This window comes from Pituophis catenifer, unplaced genomic scaffold (assembly GCF_029215685.1).
Source record: "Pituophis catenifer annectens isolate HBS135680 unplaced genomic scaffold, rPitCat1.0.hap2 SCAF_10, whole genome shotgun sequence".
Classification (NCBI taxonomy): Eukaryota; Metazoa; Chordata; class Lepidosauria; order Squamata; family Colubridae; genus Pituophis; species Pituophis catenifer.
This window is the reverse complement of record NW_027256890.1, coordinates 31,605,982-31,625,893: the sequence shown is the minus strand read 5'-3', so window position 1 is coordinate 31,625,893 and position 19,912 is coordinate 31,605,982.

Here is a 19,912-nt window from a genome sequence, read left to right as displayed (position 1 = left end):
GCAACACAGCTGGGATTGTCAGAGGCTTTTAAAGCATTTTTTAAAAAAGCCTCTCTGCCAATCAGGCAACTCAGCTGGGATCGGCGGAAACATTTTTTCAGCGGAAGAGGTTGTAGAAAAAATGCTTTTAAAAGTAAAAAAAAAGCCTCTGATGATCGTGCGGGTCAGCTGGGCATGGTGTGTGTGTGTGGGGGGGGGATGCAGGGATTTTTGCTACCGGTTCTCCGAACCACCCGCCGCCATCGCTACCGGATCGGGCAATCTGGTCCGAACCAGGAGATTCACCCCTGACCTTGGAGGTCTTCTAACCGAACCCCTGCTCAAGCAGGAGAATTTACACAATCTAAGATAACTTTGTCTTCTTTAAAGCCTCCACTGATAAAGCACCCACAACTTCTGGTGGCAGGCTGTTCCCCTGGTTAATTGTCTTCTTTGTTAAGAAGTTTCTCCTTAATTCCAGGTTGCTTCTCTCCTTGATGAGTTTCCGTGGTTTCTTCTCCTGCCTTCTGGTGCTTTGGAGAATAATTGGACCCCGTCTTCTTTGGGGTAGCCCCTCAAATACTGCAAAACTGCTATCATGTCGCCCCTAATTCTTCTTTTCTTTAGCAAAGAATAGCGTCTAATTATGGTAGATGCCCCAAAGTGGAGAAAGGCAGACCAAAAAGGCATAGAAATATCAGGACAGGTAATTCTCAACTTATAACCGGTCATTTAGTGTCCGTTCGAAGCTACAATAGCACTGAAGAAAGTGTTTTACGTCCCTTTTTCACACTGATGACCGTTGAAACATGGTTGGTCCTCAGCTTACGACCACAATTGAGCCCAAAGTTTCTGTTGCTAAGTGAGACATTTTTAAGTGAGTTTTGTCCCATTTTACGAACCATTCTTGCACCATTGTTAGGTGAATCTCTGCAGTTGTTAAATAAGCAACAAGGTTGTTAAGTGAATTGGCTTTGCTGGTCAGACGGTCACAAAAGGGGATCACGTCACCCTGGGACACTGCAACAGTCGTAAATGTGAATCAGTGGCCTAGTGTCTGGATCTGGATTGTGTGACCCTGGGAAATGCTGTGGAAAACAGCCCTAAGTCACTTTTTCCGTGCCGTTGTAACTTTGAATGGTCACTAAATGAACTGTTGTAAGTCGAGGACTACCTTACCCCAAGGCTTTCCTTTCTTTTCGTTCTCCACTTTCCGTTTCCTTTCTTTTCATTCTCCACTTTCCGTTTCCTTTCTTTTCGTTCTCCACTTTCCGTTTCCTTTCTTTTCGTTCTCCACTTTCTGCCAAGTCTTTCCAAATTCTTCCAGCAGATGGTGGCATAATCTTACGAGTCTTTCCTCAGCCAAGTTCTGTAAAAAAATAATAATCAGAATTTGATTTTGGAATGTTGGAATTTCCCGATATATACGGCATACCTTGTTTGAACTTTCTGAACATGTCCCGGTCAGTTTCTCAACATGATGAGATGGAGGAATAAGACTGAAGAAGAAGGTTCGCAAAAAAGTCAGGAAAAAATCAAGATGGAAAAATTACAATCTTTTTGCCTGGGGAGGATAGTAGTAGTGAAAATGAATGACTAGACTTTTATTTAGGGACATGATTTGTTTTGAAAAGTTATATTAAGTAATCTTATGTTTGAATTGTTATGGGCTACTGACCAAACTTTCACTTTTGTCCTGAAGTATATTAACACTAAAGTTAATTTTAAGGAATGCTTTGCTGAAAATTTATATAAGCTTATAAAGAATGTTTTGTTGAAGAATAAATATAAACTTGTGGGGTATAAGGAAAATATAAGTGGTGCAAGGGTTGAGGGAAGGTCTTTTACAATATTTTTTATAGATATCAAATAGTGAAGATGTTATTTGATTATATTTGTATTTGTAGAGAATAAGATGAATAAGTTTATGCAAAGTTATTAAGTAAGGCATGTTCCCAGGAAGAATTAATATGAGTTTATGGGGTAAAAAGTACAAATAAGGTTTTTACAATATAGTTTATTTAAGATTGGTTAAAATATTTTGTCAATGGGTTAATATATGTAAGGGTTGGAGATGTGATGGTTAATTGTAATTGGGTGCTGATTGTGCAATGCTGGAAGAAAGAAGATTTGCATATTATTGAAGAACGGACAAGAATGAAGTTGGATTCATTATTTTCAAACAATAATTGGTTTAAATAGTTATATTCAGTTATGAACAAGGGGAGTTAAAGTGTAAAAGGGAGATAAATCTATAGATAGTTAGCTTATGTTTTTTTATATGTTTGTTAAATGCTATAGCCTGTATTTGCTCTGGGAAGTCTGGGGGGAGGGGGGAGGGTTGGGCAGGAGGGGAGAGGAGGGAAGGGAAAATATGTGTAAAATTTAAAAAAAAACTTTTTAATAAAAAAAAAGGAGTGGTTTGGAGTAGAAGACCTCCAAGGCAGGGGTGAAATGCTACCAGTTTGGGCAGGTGAGCCCGAACCGATAGTAATAATTGCTACCTTTTGCCCAAACCGATAGTTTAAAAATGCTTTAAAAAGTACGACAATCAGCTGAACCAGGCAATATCGGAGCTTTTTTAAAACTTTTTTTTAGCATTTTTTTACTACCAATCAGCTGTGAGAAATCAGCTGTGCCTGATTGTCTATGAGGTTCCTGCTTGTTGCAGGGGCCATTTTGTGTGAAGTTCAGCCGCTTTTGCATTGCGTTTGAGTCAGTTGTGCAGCTTTTGTGTTATTTTTGTGTAAAGTGTGATAGTTTGTTTTTGAGCTCTCTGTGATTCTGTGAGGTTCCTGTTTGTTGCAGGGGCCATTTTGTGTGAAGTCAAGCAGCTTTTGCATTGTGTGTGAGTCAATTGTACAGCCACGCCCACCCAGTCACATAACCACCAAGCCACGCCCACCCAGTCACATAACCACCAAGCCACGCCCACCCGGTCAACTGCCCACCAAGCCACGCCCACAGAACCGGTAGGGAAAATTTTTGAATTTCACCACTGCTCCAACTTCCAACTGGGTCATTCTGGGAAAAGCACCTTTGGGTTAATTTTGGAGACACGCTGCTCCTGGAAACCTCCCCTCCCTTGATCAGTTTTGGGGTCCCTGGCACTTCCGGTGGCGCAGAGGCCCTCCGTGAGGGACGGCCCACTGAACTCTCAGCCACGGAGGGTGTGGTGTGGCTTGCCAACTCCTCAGCAGATGTGGCAGGGAAATGGCCAACGTTTTACCTGCCTGGGCTTCCTTGAAAAGCAAACTTCGGGAGTGGACCAGGGTTTCCGTGCTTCGGAAGGCTTTCATTGCTGCAGAGAAAAAGCAGCAAAGGCCCAGGAGCAACGTAAGCTTCCTGCAATCAGATCAGTTGGCAACCCTTGCTCCTTCACAGGGAGATACCAACCCAGAGGAATATATGGGCGGTCCTCGACTTACGACACAAGTGAGCCCAACATTGCTGTTCTGAAGCAAGACCGTTGTTAAGTGGATTTCCCCCCATTTTACGAACTTTCTTGCCATGGTTGTTAAGTGAACCACTGCAGTTGTTGCGTTAGAAACAGTTGTTGAGGAAAGAAGGAAGGAAGGAAGGAAGGAAGGAAGGAAGGAAGGAAGGAAGGAAGGAAGGAAGGAAGGAATTAAGGGAGGGAGGGAGGGAAAGAAGGAAGGAGGGAAGGAAGGGAGGGAGGGATGGAGGGAAGAAGGGAAGGAGGGAAGAGGGAGGGGGAAGAGGATATGGGAATGACCTTTTAAAGATATTTTAGGACTTTTCTTGTCACATCTGTTAAGTGAATCACTGCAGCTCTCAAGTTAGAAACATGGTTGTTAAGTGAATCTGGTTTCCCCACTGACTTTCCTTGTCAGAAGGTCGCAAACTGTGATCGCTTGACTTTGGGACACAGCAACGGTCATAAATCTGAACCAGTGGCCAAGCATCTGATGCTGGGCTTTTTTTTTCTGGCAGCCAGCAAACACTCTGCTGCCCATTGGGAGACTAAGGAGACTATGATAGATCTATCTCGGACTTATAAGTCCTCATCAGTTAGCCACACCCTCATCCCATGTATCCTCCCTGTAAAGGTACAGTATTTGTTTTTTTTTTCCTTTCCTTTTCATAGGCTTTACGTGTATTTCTCTTTAGCCAGGTTCTTCCTACATAAACCAAGATTTTTATGGAACCCTAATTCAGTGAAATCACAATCCACTAGTTTCTAGGCTTTTTTTTTCCTGGCAGCCAGCAAACACTCTGCTGCCCATTGGGAGACTAAGGAGACTAAGATAGATCTATTTTGGACTTATAAGTCCTCATCAGTTAGACACACCCTGTTTGTATTAAAACGGTTCATTTGGCCATCTGTTTTCTAATCCTTTCTTCCGTTGGTGGGGGGGGGATTTAATCTATCTGGATTGACTGTCTCTTCGAAAATGGGGAAAGAATCTGATTTTTCCCCCAATCCATTTTTCCACCTGCACAGAAGCACCAGAGAGTTATGGAAGGCGCTGGCCGCAGACCTCTATGCTAACCTGAAGATCACGAAGCCCCTCCTCAAAAGGCTTCAGGATCAAGACCCCAGCACCAAAGCCATCGGGAGAAGAAACAGCAAGTCTACCATGCCCATTGCAGTAAGCCCTCAGCCCGCGGATCTGCTTTCCTTAAATCTAGAGGTGGGCCAGGCCTGAGGGAAGGGGAAAGGGGCTGAGCAGAAGAGTCAGCCTCGGGGGGGTCTCCTCATCAAGAGCAGGCATGCCCTGGTTGGTGGGAGGCAGTGGGCAAACTGGTGGGGGCTGAAATTATTTAATTCGTTTTTAATTCATTTTAAATTTTTTGTATTTATGTGTTTTATCTTGTGGCTGTTCACTGCCCTGAGTCCTTCGGGAGAAGGGCGGTATGGAAATTTAATAAAAAAAAAAAAAAAAAAATTGGAGCAAAATTTGGCATAAGCCACCCCCCCCCAAAATGCACCACTGAAAGTAGAGGCATCTGTGGGCTTCCTCGCCAGAACAGCTTTGATATTCATCCATCCATCCTTCCATCCTTCCATCTATCCATCCAGTCATTCATCCATCCATTGGTTCATCTATTCATTAATCCATTCATTTATTTATTCATTTATCCATCTATTCCTTTGTTTATTCGTTCCTTTATTCATCCATTCACTCATGTTTTTATTGATTCCTTCATTCATTTCTTATTTCTTACAGAAATAATTAAAAAAGAGGAGGGGAAACCAGTTTGTCGTGATTTGGTTGACTTTCGTCAGGAAAATATTTCAACAGGAGAGGAATTAGATGGACCGCCTCAATGCATGGATGTCCGCAACAAGGCGCCTAAGGAGGAAATGGAGGGTCCGGAGAGTTTCCTTCGCTACACTCTTCTCTGGGTGACAAGCGCAGTTGATGACCGGCATGAAAACTGGCCCTGAGATGTTCTTCTGGAGGAAGCAGGGAAAGGAACGAGCAATTAAACACGGTCACTGGAGTTCTCTGAGTCTCGCAGCGATCATGACAAACACAAGAGAAGCCCACAAAGCATAGAAGAAGAGGGTTGAAAAGGAACTTGGAGGTCTTCCAGTCCAACCCCCTGCTCAAGCAGAAGACCCTAGACTATGCTGCACAAATGGCTGCCTGGTCTCTTCTTGAAAAGCTCCAGTGATGGAGCAGCCACAATTTCTGGAGGCAAGTCGTTCCAAGGATGAATTGTTCTCACAGTCAGGAAATTTCTCCTTAGTTCCAGGTTGTTTCTCTCCTTCATCAGTTCCCATCTGTTTCCTCTTGTTCTGCTTTGAGATCTACTTGATCCTTCAGATCTTCCAGGGGTGCACCCGTCTTTGTAGAAGAGACACCACTCTAGCTGAGTCCATCCTGTTCCTGATGATTGTCTTCTTCTCCTTCTTCTGTCCTTCCCAGCCTTGAAGACTTCCCAGAGAGTGAGGCCACACCTGCTACTACCTTGGAAGCCACTCCCTTCCTGCCCCCCATCTCTTACCTCGAAGGGGTGCTGAAGAACATATCCCAGCCCTCTCACGCTAAAGATCTGGATGAGAGGATACGGCTGAATCATCGAGAATGTCTTGCGTCATAAAGAAGTCTCCAACCTCCGGGTGATACAGCAGCTGAGGAAGAAGAGTGGAGATACGGAGCATTAGCCAAGCCAAGGAAGGGAACTGCCCTGAGAGCCTCGACTAAAGATGCCACTTTCAGCCATTACGGGGAGAGAAAAAGAAAATACAGTCCTCGGTTAGTGACCACTGAAAGTCACAACGGCACTGACAAAAGGGACATGCCCATTTTTCAGACTTTCAGACCATTGTAGCATCCTCATGGTCATGTGATCAAAATTTGGGTACTTGCCGGTCCATATTTATGACGGTCGCAGTGTTTCGAGGTTACGTGATCCCTTTTATGACCGTCTGATAGGCCAAGTCAATGGGGAAACCAGATTCACTAATTCATCAGATTGACCACCGTAAGAACTGCACTGCAGCGATTCACTTAACAACTGTGGCAAGGAAGGTCAAACAATGAGGCAAAACTTGCTTAAGAACTTTCGCTTAGCAACAGAAATTTGGGGCTCAGTTGTGGTCGTATATCGAGGACAACTTTTAGATGGAAATCACTGAAAGATCTGGTTTATCCTAAGTATTCGACCATGGCATTGGCTTAAGGACTGCTGAAATCACTTAGTGACCACTGGAGGTTCTATGACAGTCATGTCGAGGACTACAGTATGGCAAAAGGTAATGTAAATGATAGTTGTAAGAACACAAAACTGCCTATAATGCAAAGAGTAAAAGGAAATTGTGGTCATTGAGACTTCCTTCCTCCCTTCCTCCCTCCCTCCCTTCTTTTCCCTCCCTCCCACCTTCCCCACCAACAACTTCTGGAGGGAAGCCCTTCCACCGATTAACAGACTAGCAGAAGACCTTGGAGACCCCCTGCTCAAGCAGCAGACCCTCTACAACAGGCACCCTCAAACTACGGCCCACGGGCAAAGAATACGGCCCGCGGGGTGGTGTGATTAAGCCCCGCCCCTTGCCCCGCCCCTAACTGCCTTATCTCCCAGCGAGCCAGCTGTAAGGCCAGCTGAGGGCCAGCTGAGGGGTGATCTCGCCGGTGCAGCCTGGAAAAGCAGCTGTGGGCTTGTAAAGAACTCCTTCAAATTAAAAGTCTTTAAAAGCAATTTAAATGGGGGCTTAGGAAGGAGAAAGGCAAAAAAAATGAATCGGCCCCCTCTTTAAAACGTTGGACGACCCCTGCTCTACAACGTCAGACAAATGGCTGTCCAGAATATTGGGGTGCATCCCAAGGTCTCCTCACCCCCGAGAAGAAAAGCTTCCCGATGGTCTTCTCTCTTAGATCGGGACGGGGCAGGTAGGTGTTGGCCTCTCTGAACATCACCTTGAGCTCCAGTTTAGAGAAGCTGACTAAATTCCCAAAAGAGCAAATATGGAGAGCTCAGAGGAGATCTGCTGGTTAGGGAGAAAAAAACAAGCTAGAGAAATCATGATGTGAATTCAATTACTCAATGAATTACTCCATTTAGAGAATTTCTCACCCTCCCTCTCTTTCTCTCCCTCCCTCTCCCTCTCTCTCTCTCTCCCCCTCCCTCTCTCTTTCCCTCTTTCTCTTTCTCCCTCCCTCTCTCCTCTTCCTCTCTCTCCCCCTCCCAGTTCCTCTCTTTCTCTCTCCCTCTCCCCTCCCCTCCCTCTCCCCACTCTCTCTAGCTTTCTCTCTCTCTCTGCCTTTTCTTCTTCCTCTCCCTCTACCCTCCCCTCCCTCTCCCCACTCTCTCTAGCTTTCTCTCTCTCTCTGCCTTTTCTTCTTCCTCTCCCTCTCCCCTCCCCTCCCTCTCCCCACTCTCTCTAGCTTTCTCTCTCTCTCTGCCTTTTCTTCTTCCTCTCCCTCTCCCCTCCCCTCCCTCTCCCCACTCTCTCTAGCTTTCTCTCTCTCTCTGCCTTTTCTTCTCCCTCTCCCTCTCCCCTCCCCTCCCTCTCCCCACTCTCTCTAGCTTTCTCTCTCTCTCTGCCTTTTCTTCTTCCTCTCCCTCTCCCCTCCCCTCCCTCTCCCCACTCTCTCTAGCTTTCTCTCTCTCTCTCTGCCTTTTCTTCTCCCTCTCCCTCTCCCCTCCCCTCCCTCTCCCACCCGCTGCCACTTGTAGCCAACCTCTTTTGTCTTTTAATTTCTTACAGGACCAGGAAGAAAATGGCTTCGAACAAACCATCAGGAGTCACCATCATGTCCCAGCATCTAACCTTCTCCAACTGACTGAACTCCTCCTGATAGCCGGCACATAATATTAAAGTTTTGATGGCTTGCACTGCATTGCTAAATCCAAGAAAGGAGGAAGAGTTGGGGCCAATCATTCAGCCGAGGCCCCCTGCAAAGCCCAGGCTTGCGCTGACACCGATCGGCCTCCCGCTGTTGTTCAGGAGAGCACTCGGCGGCTTGTGCAGCAACCACAAAACACAATGCAAAACAAACAAGCAACAGCAACAAATCGGCCTCCCATTTTCTCTTCCCCCTCAAATAATAGAGTGGATTATTAGAGCTCACGCTGGTTTGGTCAATTCCACGTTTCCTTGGCCTGCATCACCAAGAATGGGACAAAGTTCACTTTACGACTGTTTCCCTCAGCAGCAGAAATTTGGTGCTCCGTTGTAGTCTTACATCAACTTGGGGGAAACCTGAGGTTTTCATGTCCTCATGAACATGAGGTTCATGAGGACTTCCTTGACGGGTCTGCCTTTTAGCGGCTTCTTGCTCTCCCATAAATTTCTAAAGCACTCGTCAGAGAGTTCTGAGAAGAAGAGACAGACAGAGATTGATGGGCAATTTGATGGGACAAGTCTTCTCAAAGCGAAGAGAGAAAAAATGTGCTTAGACCAGACTGATCCTGAGGGAAGGGTCAAACGTGTCATAACTCTCGAGTCCCTGATCTTCATGTTCTTAGACAACCGTCTTGAGGAGGAACTTTGAACTCCATATATGGAATTGGAATTTTTTCCAATTCCATATATGGAGGAGGGGGTCAACTTATTTTCCAAAGCAGCAGAAGGCAGGAAGAGAAGCAACGGATGGAAGCTACTCATGGAGAGAAGCAGCCTGGAATTAAGGAGAAACTTCCTAACAGTGAGGACAATCAACCAGTGGAACTTCTTGCCACCAGAAGTTGTGAGTGCTTCATCACTGGAGGCTTTTAAGAAGAGACTGGATAGGCATTTGTCTGGGATTGTGTAGCATCTCCTTCTTGAGCAGGAGGTTGGACTAGAAGACCTTCAAGGTCCCTTCTGGCTGTGTTCTGATAGATAGATTGATTGGTAGTGTGGGGTGGGCTGATGTGATGGGACAAGGTGGTTCCATAGGTAGCCCAGCCCTGTAGCGTCTATACCTGGATATGAAGGCAGGACGGCGTCTGGAGTGGGTTTACTCCCCCGAGGCCTTTCCCTCTTGGGCCTCCTTGGAAAGGGAGGGGGCTCTTTCAGGCCAGGCTTCATCTCCCCCTGAGAAGCCTTCAGAGGGGTCCTGGCAGATGTCCTGCGCACCAAATCTGGCAGCACCAGCGCTGGAGGCTGCACCTTCTTCCTCATGTCCAATTGAACTGGGGAAGACATCACAATCAGAGGCAAGGCCTCCATGGTTCTTTGACTGGCTAAAGAACCGGATGGGTGGGAGCCAGAGAAGAGGACTTCCTGATTGTCCCACTGACGCAGGTCATTGTTGCTGATTTGTGACTCTGACTCCTTGCTGTCCTTCTTCAGGAAGGGAAGCTTTTTCAGCCTATGATCCATCCTGTTGTGAAGAGTGAGTGTTGGAACTGGAGTAGAGTAGAGTAGAGTAGAGTAGAGTAGAGTAGAGTAGAGTAGAGTAGAGTAGAGTAGAGTAGAGTAGAGTAGAGTAGAGTAGAGTAGAATAGAATAGAACAGAATAGAATAGAATAGAATGAGCTGGAAGGGATCTTGGAGGGCTTCTATTCCAGCCCCCTGTTCAAGCAGGAGAACCTATAGATTTCAGATAAGTGGCTGTCTAGTTTCCACTCTAGGGATTCACTTAACAACGGTGGCAAGAAAGGTTGTAAAATGGGTTGTAAAACTCACTTAAGGACCGTCTCGCTTAGCAACCTCAATTTTGGCCTAGATTGTGATGGCAAGTCAAGGGTTGCCTGCGTTTCAGTTTCCTTGCAGACCATCCAGAATCTCTTCCTTTGTGAGATGGACAATCCTTTCACTTAGATGAAGAAAGAAAGAAAGTTTGTTTTGAAGGGGGCGATTTTGGTGATTCAATGCAGCTTCTGGTTTCAGAGCTGAGTTTGCTTCAGTTGCTTTAAACACCGGCAGCTCTTTAAATTTCGAGTTTCTTGGCCTCTTCAGCTTTGAACAACCTTCATGGCATCAGATCTCCCTACCGTCAGTTTTGCACCTAACCATTCCTTCTTTCTCACGGGGTTACACGGCACATCAAGGTGTCTGCTCTTTCTCCAGAGATTTGAGCTGCCATTCACTTGCTGAACGTTTTCTGGATTGGACACAAATAAACTTTAGACATGAAATAAACGCTAATAAGTCAAACAACAATAGGAGAGCGTGTTATGTTCAGGGTCCCAGCGTCTGTGAGAAATATACCCTATTAATAATGTCTTTGTGTATTTTGAATGTCCTCGCTGAGCCAAATTATCTGCTGTTTCCACGAGTCACAGCTATTGTCTTAATCAGTTGAACTTTGAACTGAGTAGAATTCTCCAATTATTTCAGAATAAGAGAGTTGGAAGGGACCTTGGAGGTCTTCTAGTCCAACCCCTAGCTCAGGCAGGCGACCCTACAATCATCTCAGACCAATCATCTCAGACCAATCTCTTCTGAAAAGCTTCCAGTATTGTAGTTTCAACTTCAGCTTCAACTTCTGGAGGCAAGTTGTCCCACTGGGTGAATGTTCTAACGGTCAGGAAATCTCTCCTTAGTTCTAGGTTGCTTCTCTCCTTGATGAGTTTCCACCCGTTGCTTCTTCTCCCGCCCCCTTCTTCTTTGGGGCAGCCCCTGAGATATTGGAAGACTGCTATCCTGTCTCCCCTAGTCCTTCTCTTCATCAAACTAGACATGAGGAGTCTTGAGTCTTCGGAGAGGAGCGGTCTTCGGAGAGGAGCGGCATATAAATTCAATTGATTAAATTAAATTAAATTAAATTAAATTAAATTACCCAGTTCCTGCAACCGTTCTTCATATGTTTTCGCCTCCAGTGGTATTAACACTTCACGGGCTCTTGATTCTCTCCCTCTGTTTACGCAGCCCAGAACTGTGTTGGCTTTTTTGGCAGCTGCTGCACACGGCTGGCTCCTATCTAAATGGTTGTCCACTAGGACTCCAAGATCCCTCTCACAGTCACCACTACTGAGCAAGGGACCACATCTACGGTACCTGTGCATTTGGTTTTTCTTCCCTAAAAGTAGAACCTTGCTCTTTTCACTCTTGAATTTCATTTTGTTAGATAGCGCCCAATGTTCAAGATCTGTCAAGATCCTTCCGTATCTTGAGCCTATCTGCTGGAGTGTTGGCTATTGCTGCCAGCTTGGTGTCATCTGCAAATTTGATGAGTTCCCCATCTCTCCCCTCGGCCAACGTCAAGTTGGCCACGCCCACCAAGCCATCAATGACCGTCTGATAGGCCAAGTCAATGGGGAAACCGGATTCACTTAAGAACCGCGTGACTAACTTAACAACTGCAGGTCGTACAGTGGGGCAAAACTTGCTGAAGAACTGTTTCGCTTAGCAGCAGAAATTTGGGGCTCAGTTGTGGTCGTAAGACGAGGACAATCTATAGAAGGAAATCACTGAAAGATCTGGTTTATCCTAAGTATTCGACCACGGCATTGGCTTAAGGACTGCTGCGATCACTTAGTGACCACTGGAGGTTCTATGACGGTCATATGTCGAGGAGTATACTATGGGAAAAGGTAGTGTAAATGACAGTTGTAAAAATACAAAACTGCCTATAATGCAAAGAGTAAAAAGAATTTGGGGTCATTGAGTCTTCCTTCCTCCCTTCCTCCCATCCGCCCTCCCTCCCTCTGCTTCCTTATTTATTTATTTATTAAATTTATATACCGCCCTATTCCTAAGGGACTCAGGGTGGTGAACAGCGAACGATAAAAATACATTTAATACAAACGTTAATAAAAAACCAATTAAAATATACTAAACACTCTGGTCCTAGATAATTCAAGACATCCCAGTTTAAAATAAAATCAAAAAGCAATATAAAGGGAAAGTTAGGCCAGGCCGGCCTGCTGAAACAGGAATGTTTTGAGGGCACGGCGGAAAGTGCGCAGATCCGGAATCTTCTGTATCTCTGGGGGGAGCTCGTTCCAGATGGTGGGTGCCCTCACAGAAAAGGCTCTCCCCCTGGGGGCCGCCAGTTGACATTGTTTGGCTGACGGCACCCTGAGAAGCCCCTCTCTATGGGAGCGTACTGGGCGGTGAGAGGCTATTGGTGGCAGAAGGTGGTCTCGTAAGTACCCCGGTCCTAAGCCATGGAGCGCTCTAAAGGTGGTAACTAAGACCTTGAAGCGCACCCGGAAGACCACAGGGAGCCAGTGCAGCTCGCGCAGGAGGGGAGCCACATGGGAGCGCCATGCTGCTCCCATAACTACCCGCGCGGCCGCATTCTGGACCAGCTGGAGCCTCCGGGTGCTCCTCAAGGGGAGCCCCATGTAGAGAGCATTACAGTAGTCCAGGCGTGAAGTGACGAGGGCATGAGTGACTGTATTTAACGAGTCCCGATCCAGAAAGGGACGCAACTGGCGAATCAGGCGAACTTCCTTTCTTCCTCCCTTCCTTCCTTCCTTCTTTTCTTCCTCCCTCCCTCCCCATCAACAACTTCTGGAGGGAAGCCATTCCACCGATTAACAGACTAGCAGAAGACCTTGGAGACCCCCTGCTCAAGCAGCAGACCCTCTACAACAGGCACCCTCAAACTACGGCCCACGGGCAAAGAATACGGCCCGCGGGGTGGTGTGATTAAGCCCCGCCCCTTGCCCCGCCCCTAACTGCCTTATCTCCCAGCGAGCCAGCTGTAAGGCCAGCTGAGGGCCAGCTGAGGGGTGATCTCGCCGGTGCAGCCTGGAAAAGCAGCTGTGGGCTTGTAAAGAACTCCTTCAAATTAAAAGTCTTTAAAAGCAATTTAAATGGGGGCTTAGGAAGGAGAAAGGCAAAAAAAATGAATCGGCCCCCTGTTTAAAACGTTGGAGGACCCCTGCTCTACAACGTCAGACAAATGGCTGTCCAGAATATTGGGGTGCATCCCAAGGTCTCCTCACCCCCGAGAAGAAAAGCTTCCCGATGGTCTTCTCTCTTAGATCGGGACGGGGCAGGTAGGTGTTGGCCTCTCTGAACATCACCTTGAGCTCCAGTTTAGAGAAGCTGACTAAATTCCCAAAAGAGCAAATATGGAGAGCTCAGACGAGATCTGCTGTCTTATGGGCCTGCTGGGTATCGTTTCTGAGTCGTGCATGTGTTGGGCCTCCCTCTCAGTGAGTGCATCTACTTTTACCTTTAGGATGGGGTGGTTCTCTTTCCATTCTTTGGCGTTTACCCTTTTGTGTTTGGGTTTTTGTTTCTCGCGCGTCTCGCTTTCGGTTGTGTCTGGTTTGTTATTGGTCCTAGCATTGTCATCAGTTTCTTGCCCGGGCAGTACCTCATTGAGGTGTATTCTTGACCAGTTTGTGTTCTCGTGGAACACAGCTGATCTGGACACGACAAATCTGTTGTCTTTGTCGATGAACCTGTAACCTTTGGTTCCGGACTCATACCCCATGAATCTTAGTCTCCTTGACACTTTGTCCCCTTTTCTCCTTAACTTTTTGGGTATGTGTACATCTGCAGTTACCCCAAATATGTGCAGGTGTGCTATCTGAGGCTTCCTATTGTACATGACCTCGTAGGGAGTTTTGTTCACTACGCTTGACCATATTCTGTTCAGTGTGTAGTTTGAATATGTGAGTGCCTCTGCCCAGAAGTGTTGCCCTAGTCCGGCGTCTTCTAAGACGCACCTTACCATTGTTTGTAATACGCCGTTTTTGCGTTTTGATACTCCATTTTGGAATGGCGAAAACGGAGAAGAGGAGAAGTGTAGTATCCCGTGCTTCTTTGTCCAATTGGAGAAGTCCCTAGATAGGAACTCTGAGCCCCTATCTGTCATGATTTGCTTTATTTTTACGTTATGTTGAGTTTCTACCCTTTTGTAGAACTCTTTAAATTTTTGGAACACCTCACTTTTGTGGTTGAGGGTGTATACAAATCCGTAACGGCTATAGTCATCGACTATGGTAAGGAAGAACCTCTTCTTGTATTTAATAGAGGGTCTCATGGGTCCCACCACGTCCATGTGAACTAATTGGAATATTGAGTTGGTGGTGCGGGAGGCCTTCTTGGGCCTTGGTTTGGTTTTGATTTTCGAACATTTACACACAGAACACTCCAAATAATTTTTACAGTTCTTTAATGGCAAGCCATTTGAGCATTCATTCATCTTTTGTACCATTGGAAAACTAGCATGGCCTAATTTTCTGTGTAGTAAGTGGGCGCACCCATCATGAATGGGTTTGCCAACATGTGGTTTCCCTTTGTGTGTTGTGTTTGTGGTGGGTTTGCCTCCTGCAGTGTGTTCTCCTTCACCCCCTCTATTTTCTGTGGGCATGCTTGTCCCTTTCTCGTTACTTTCTGAGTTAGTGTTTGAGTGCTCTTGGGGCACTAAGTAGGATAGTCCCCCTTCTATGATGATCTTTCCTATGCTTCTCTTTCCTTTGGTCATATATGCTTTCCCTTCCCTGAAGGTTGTCTCAATGCCCAAGTCTTTACTTAGTTTGACTGTTGCTAATATATTGTGGGGTATTTCTGGGATGAATAGTACCCCCTCTATCTTCCCTATTCCATCTATGTGTGTGCTCCCTTCTCCTTTCACCAATACCTTGTTCTGGTTGGCTACATTGATGTGGTATTCCTTAGGCGTGAATGCCTCCAGTATGTTCCTATTGTTAGTGGTGTGATTGGTGGCTCCTGAGTCAATGAGCCATGTGTTCCTTCCTTTTGCCTGGGTGTTTGGGTGTTGGTGGTCTCTAAGTTCGTATAGTGACCCGGTCTGACTATCCCTGGAGCTATCCCTATATCCTCTCCTGTCCCTGGAGTTGGGTGAATCCCTGCGCCTGAACCTGCTTTCTGGGGAGCGCCTGTCTGAGTATCCTGGTTTGCGGCCTTGCCTTTCCCTACGGTAGCCGTGGTCCCTGTCCCTCTGGTTTCTGGGGCAATCTCTCCTATAGTGATTCCTAGACCCACAGTTAAAACATTCTGGCTTATCTTGGTCCCTGGTCTGGAAGTCTACCCTTTTTGTTGGTCTGCTTTCCCTGAGGCTTGATGAGCGTTCCCTTCTCAGGCTGTCCTCCGCAATCAGCCTGTTGGATAATGTCTCTAAAGAGAGGTGCTCTATGTTGAGACTCTCCAGTTGCATGATAAAGTTCTCCCAACTGGGGTTTAGGGAGTTTATGATGATGCTTTTCATGATATTATCAGAAATGGTTTCCCCCCTTTGTATGAGTTCTGCCCTGGTGGTGTTTAGCTTGAGTATATGTTCCCCCATGGGTGTCCCTGCCTTATGCCTGGCTGAGTAAAATTCCCTGGATATTTTGGTTGTAGTGGCTGCACTCTTACTGTAAAATAAATTAAGTATTTTTTGTAGTATCTCTGCCACAGTTAAGTGGCGGCCAAGACTGGGGTAAATGCTGGGTGACAAGCTAGACATTAGCAGATAGTAAGCCCTGTGGTGCAAACAGTCAATCTCAAAAGTCCATGGCTTCTTGGGTGGGTCATCAAATAAGTACAACATATTTTCTTTCAGAAAAGCAATCTGTAGTTGGTGGTACCACTCCAAGAGATTGGCCCCATCTAATTTCAATTTGTAATTGTCAGCAGTAAAAGTTATGTTACTTACAGTCTGGTGCTGTCCATGGTTCTTTATGTGAGTGAACTCACAATATGCTGGGGGAATGCTTGTTGCCAGTCTGAACTGACTTATCTCTATGTTCCTTGTACTTATCTCTATGTTCCTTGTACTTATCTCTATGTTCCTTGTACTTCCTGTAGGTGGCGACTGGGCATGCGCGAGGCTCATTTCGCGCCGGAGGTCGTCTGGTGAGGAGCTCCTTATTGCTGCTCTCAGGCCTAGGCCTAGGCCTGCTGGTGGGGGGCTGGGCTCGCTCCTAGCGGGCCCGTAGCCCTCCCTGGGCGTCGGATGCCATGGCTGGGCCCCTGCATCTTGGGCGAAGGCTGGAAGAAGGCGAGGAGGTGAGGCGGTCGCAGGTCGAGGATCCCTGAAAACGGCGGCAGTGGCTGTCGTAAGTCGAGGATCTCCCGGATTCGGCGGCACGGCAGCAGCGGTGGATCCTGGGCGACGCTGGAGGACCTCCGGATGGGTCGGGGAGCCTGGTGGAGGCCGCGTGGTTGGTGAGTCGTTGTTTCTTCTCCTCATTCCGCGGCCTAGGGAAGTTGGTGCAGCGGGTGGCGAGCGTGAATCCTGCGGGTATTCAGTCCTGCAAGAGGCCGGGTCTTGGGTGTAGTTTTTGGGGTGCGTTGTCCTGCGTGGTGTCTGCTGGCATGCTGCAAGGGTTCCGGTAGCTACCCTGCTGCTCTTTTGGGGGTGCTGAGCGTCGCTTTGTTTCTTCCTGGCTCCTGGGGGCTTGAGTGCTGAGCCGAGTGCTGCAGCCAGGTTTTCGATCATTTCGTCTGCTTCGGGCTCAATGGGTGAGCCCCCGCAGGCTTGTGATCTTGCTTGGGTGCTGTTTTGGGGGTCTTCCCCAGTGAAGTTGGGGTTCTCGCTGTTTCCTGCCATTCGATCTTGGCTTCCCATTGGCTGTTGGCCATTCCAAGATGGCCACCGAGAGCATGGCGCGGAAATGAAATCCTCTACGTCCGGAGCTTCAGCTTGGGGATACCTTCCTCTTGCCGGGCTGAGGATTTCTTCTCTCTGTTGCTGGGTGCTCATCGCTGCTCCATTGCTTTTGAGTAGGCTTTGGAGTTTCGCGGTGAGCTCCTCTTTGCTGGCAGTCGCTTCCATCATCCCCAGGATGGTGGATCGGAATTCTTCATTGCTTGGTGGCTCTGCCCTTTCGCAGTAGTAGGTTTCTTCTCTTGGCCCTTCGTCCCTGAGTTGTGGACTCGGGTTGTAGTCTCCATCACCTTCAGTTGTGGTGGTCCTTGCTGTGGCACCTTCGAGAGCCTGCAGTTCTTTCATCTGTTTGATGTAGGCTCTGGTGGCCATTCTTTTCTCTGCCTCTGTCTGGGTTCTTGATTCTGCCATCTCTGTGAGTTGTGGGTAAACCGTCCTCTGCTACCAACCTGTGACTGATTTCTAGGATCTTACCCAATAACTCCAAACACAGGATGCAGTGAACCAATTCTCTTTATTGATCAATGTTTCTATTACAGGTATTTAGCTGGAAGTGGCCCCTGGACTCCTGGACCATGACTTAAGTACCTGGGAGGCGGAGCTAAGGTAAGGAGGGGTCAGGGGAGGATCTAGGTGGATGTAGAGTTAACCCTTATCATACCTGGGATGGTGAATGGTGGGCATTTATACATAACAGAACCAGCCTATGCCAGTCTTCAAAGCCCTGAAACCTCATTGAACATCAGTTAACTCTGCATTCGTATTTGTCTTTATCTCCCCTCCCATTTGTGTTTCCTTATTTATTTATTTTATTAAATTTCTATACCGCCCTTCTCCCGAAGGACTCAGGGCGGTGAACAGCCAGAAGATAAAACACAGAGATACAAAAATTTAAAATAGATTAAAAATGAATTAAATAATTTGGCTGAATTTAAAATACCCCATAATTTAAACAGATTAAAATTTGTATTTAAAATTTATATTTAAAAGGGGAGAAGATTTAGGCCAGGCCAGCTTGATGAAAGAAAAACGTTTTAAGCGTTTTTGCAGGACTAACATCTCTGAAAAAGGGGGCAGAATGTCAGAACTGCAATCTTCAACTTGGCACTTCACTGGCGTCCTGCCACCAATTGTTAGGGGAGAGGATGGAGGCAATTGTCATGGACAGGGTAGAGTTGGCCTACAGGGAGGGCGTGTAACAGGCTTCAAAGAAACCACAGGTGTGAGAACCAGCCTGTTCCAGTCTTCAAGTCCACAAAGCCTGAGAAAAGAATGCAAACTTCACCAAGAGGCACCAAACATCTGAGCGGTTCCCCAAACACCTCCTCGGCACACCATTGGTTGAAGACGAACCGGTCGGGGTGGGTGGATGGGATGGTGAGAAGGGGAGAAATTTGCAAATTTTTGACCAGGAGCTTTAGTTCTAGCCTGCTTTTGCTGCAACCACTAATTCCTCTTTTAAAAACCTATCACTTCAACCAAGTGACACTTCAACCAAGTGTCCGGGAGGATCCCGGATCTGCGCACCTTCCGTCGCGCGCTTAAAACGTTTTTATTTCATCAAGCTGGCCTGGCCTAAATCTTCTCCTCTTTTAAATTTAAATTTTAAATAGAAATTTTAATCTGTTTAATTATGGGGTATTTTAAAATTCAGCCCAATTATTTAATTCGTTTTAATCTATTTTAAATTTTGTATCTCTGTGTTTTATCTTCTGGCTGTTCACCGCCCTGAGTCCTTCGGGAGAAGGGCGGTATAGAAATTTAATAAAATAAATAAATAAATAAATAAAATGGAGTGGAGGGTCTTTCTTTCCTAACGACCTACTTTTGGCAAGCCTAACAACATCATCCTGGGCAAAGGAAGGAGGCCAGGAACTTCCTGACATGATTGGGATACCTACTAGAAACACTCACGTCAAAGGATTCTTCCACCACATTTTTGTTGCGATTTGGCAAGATCTGACCATGAATGGTGTGAATGGGTTTTAATTGTTTTTTTTTTATTGAAAAGTTTTACAAACAAGAATTTTTTTTTTCAAATATTTCCCCTCCCCCCCCCTCCTTTCCTTCCCCCCTCTACCCCCCCCCCCCCGGATTTCCCAGAACAAAATACAGGGTAAAACAATTAACAGTCATATGCTAAGCTAAGCTAACTAAGTACAGATTCCTATCCCCCCCTCGACACTTTAACTCACCTTTTACTTAACTAAATATACATACTCTTAACTTTTCTATTCATTCATAAGCTATTTGATACTTTTTAGTCCGATATTTGTTTTGAATATAATCAATCCATCTTCTCCATTCCAATATATATTTTTCTTGTGAGTGATCTTTCAAATATGCTGAAATTTTTGCCATTTCTGCCAAATTTGCCACTTTTAATGTCCACTCTTCAATAGTAGGCAATTCTTCCTTCTTCCAGTATTGCGCCACCAAAAGTCTAGCTGCAGTTATTAAATTTAAAATCAATTTAGTCTCTATAACCGTACAATTATACCCAAGAAAAACAATTGTGGGGTAAACTTTATCTTCTTTTTAAGAATATTTTGGATAATCCACCATATTTTAATCCAAAATGCTTTAACTTTTTTACAAGTCCACCATATATGATAATCACAATCACATCTCCAACACTTAGATTGCAAATTCGGATACATACAAGCCAACTTTTTAGGTTCTAAATGCCATCTGTAAAACATTATATAAAAATTTTCTCTTAAATTTTGTGCTTGCATAAATTTTACATTTGTTTCTATTTCTTGCATAAGTATCTTGGTTACCCAAACCATGTCTATTCTGGACCAGGACTTATGGGGGTTAGAATAATATGTGAATTTCTTTACCTCGGAATTATAAAATCTGCAACCATCTATTAAATTCACTTCTTGTACTAAATCCATAAAAGTTCTAGGCAGTACATTTTTCTTTTTTTTATTACTCTGATCACTGCTATAATCCTTTTTACATCTACAATTGCGTTGAAATCGCCGATCAAACATATATTCCCTATTTTT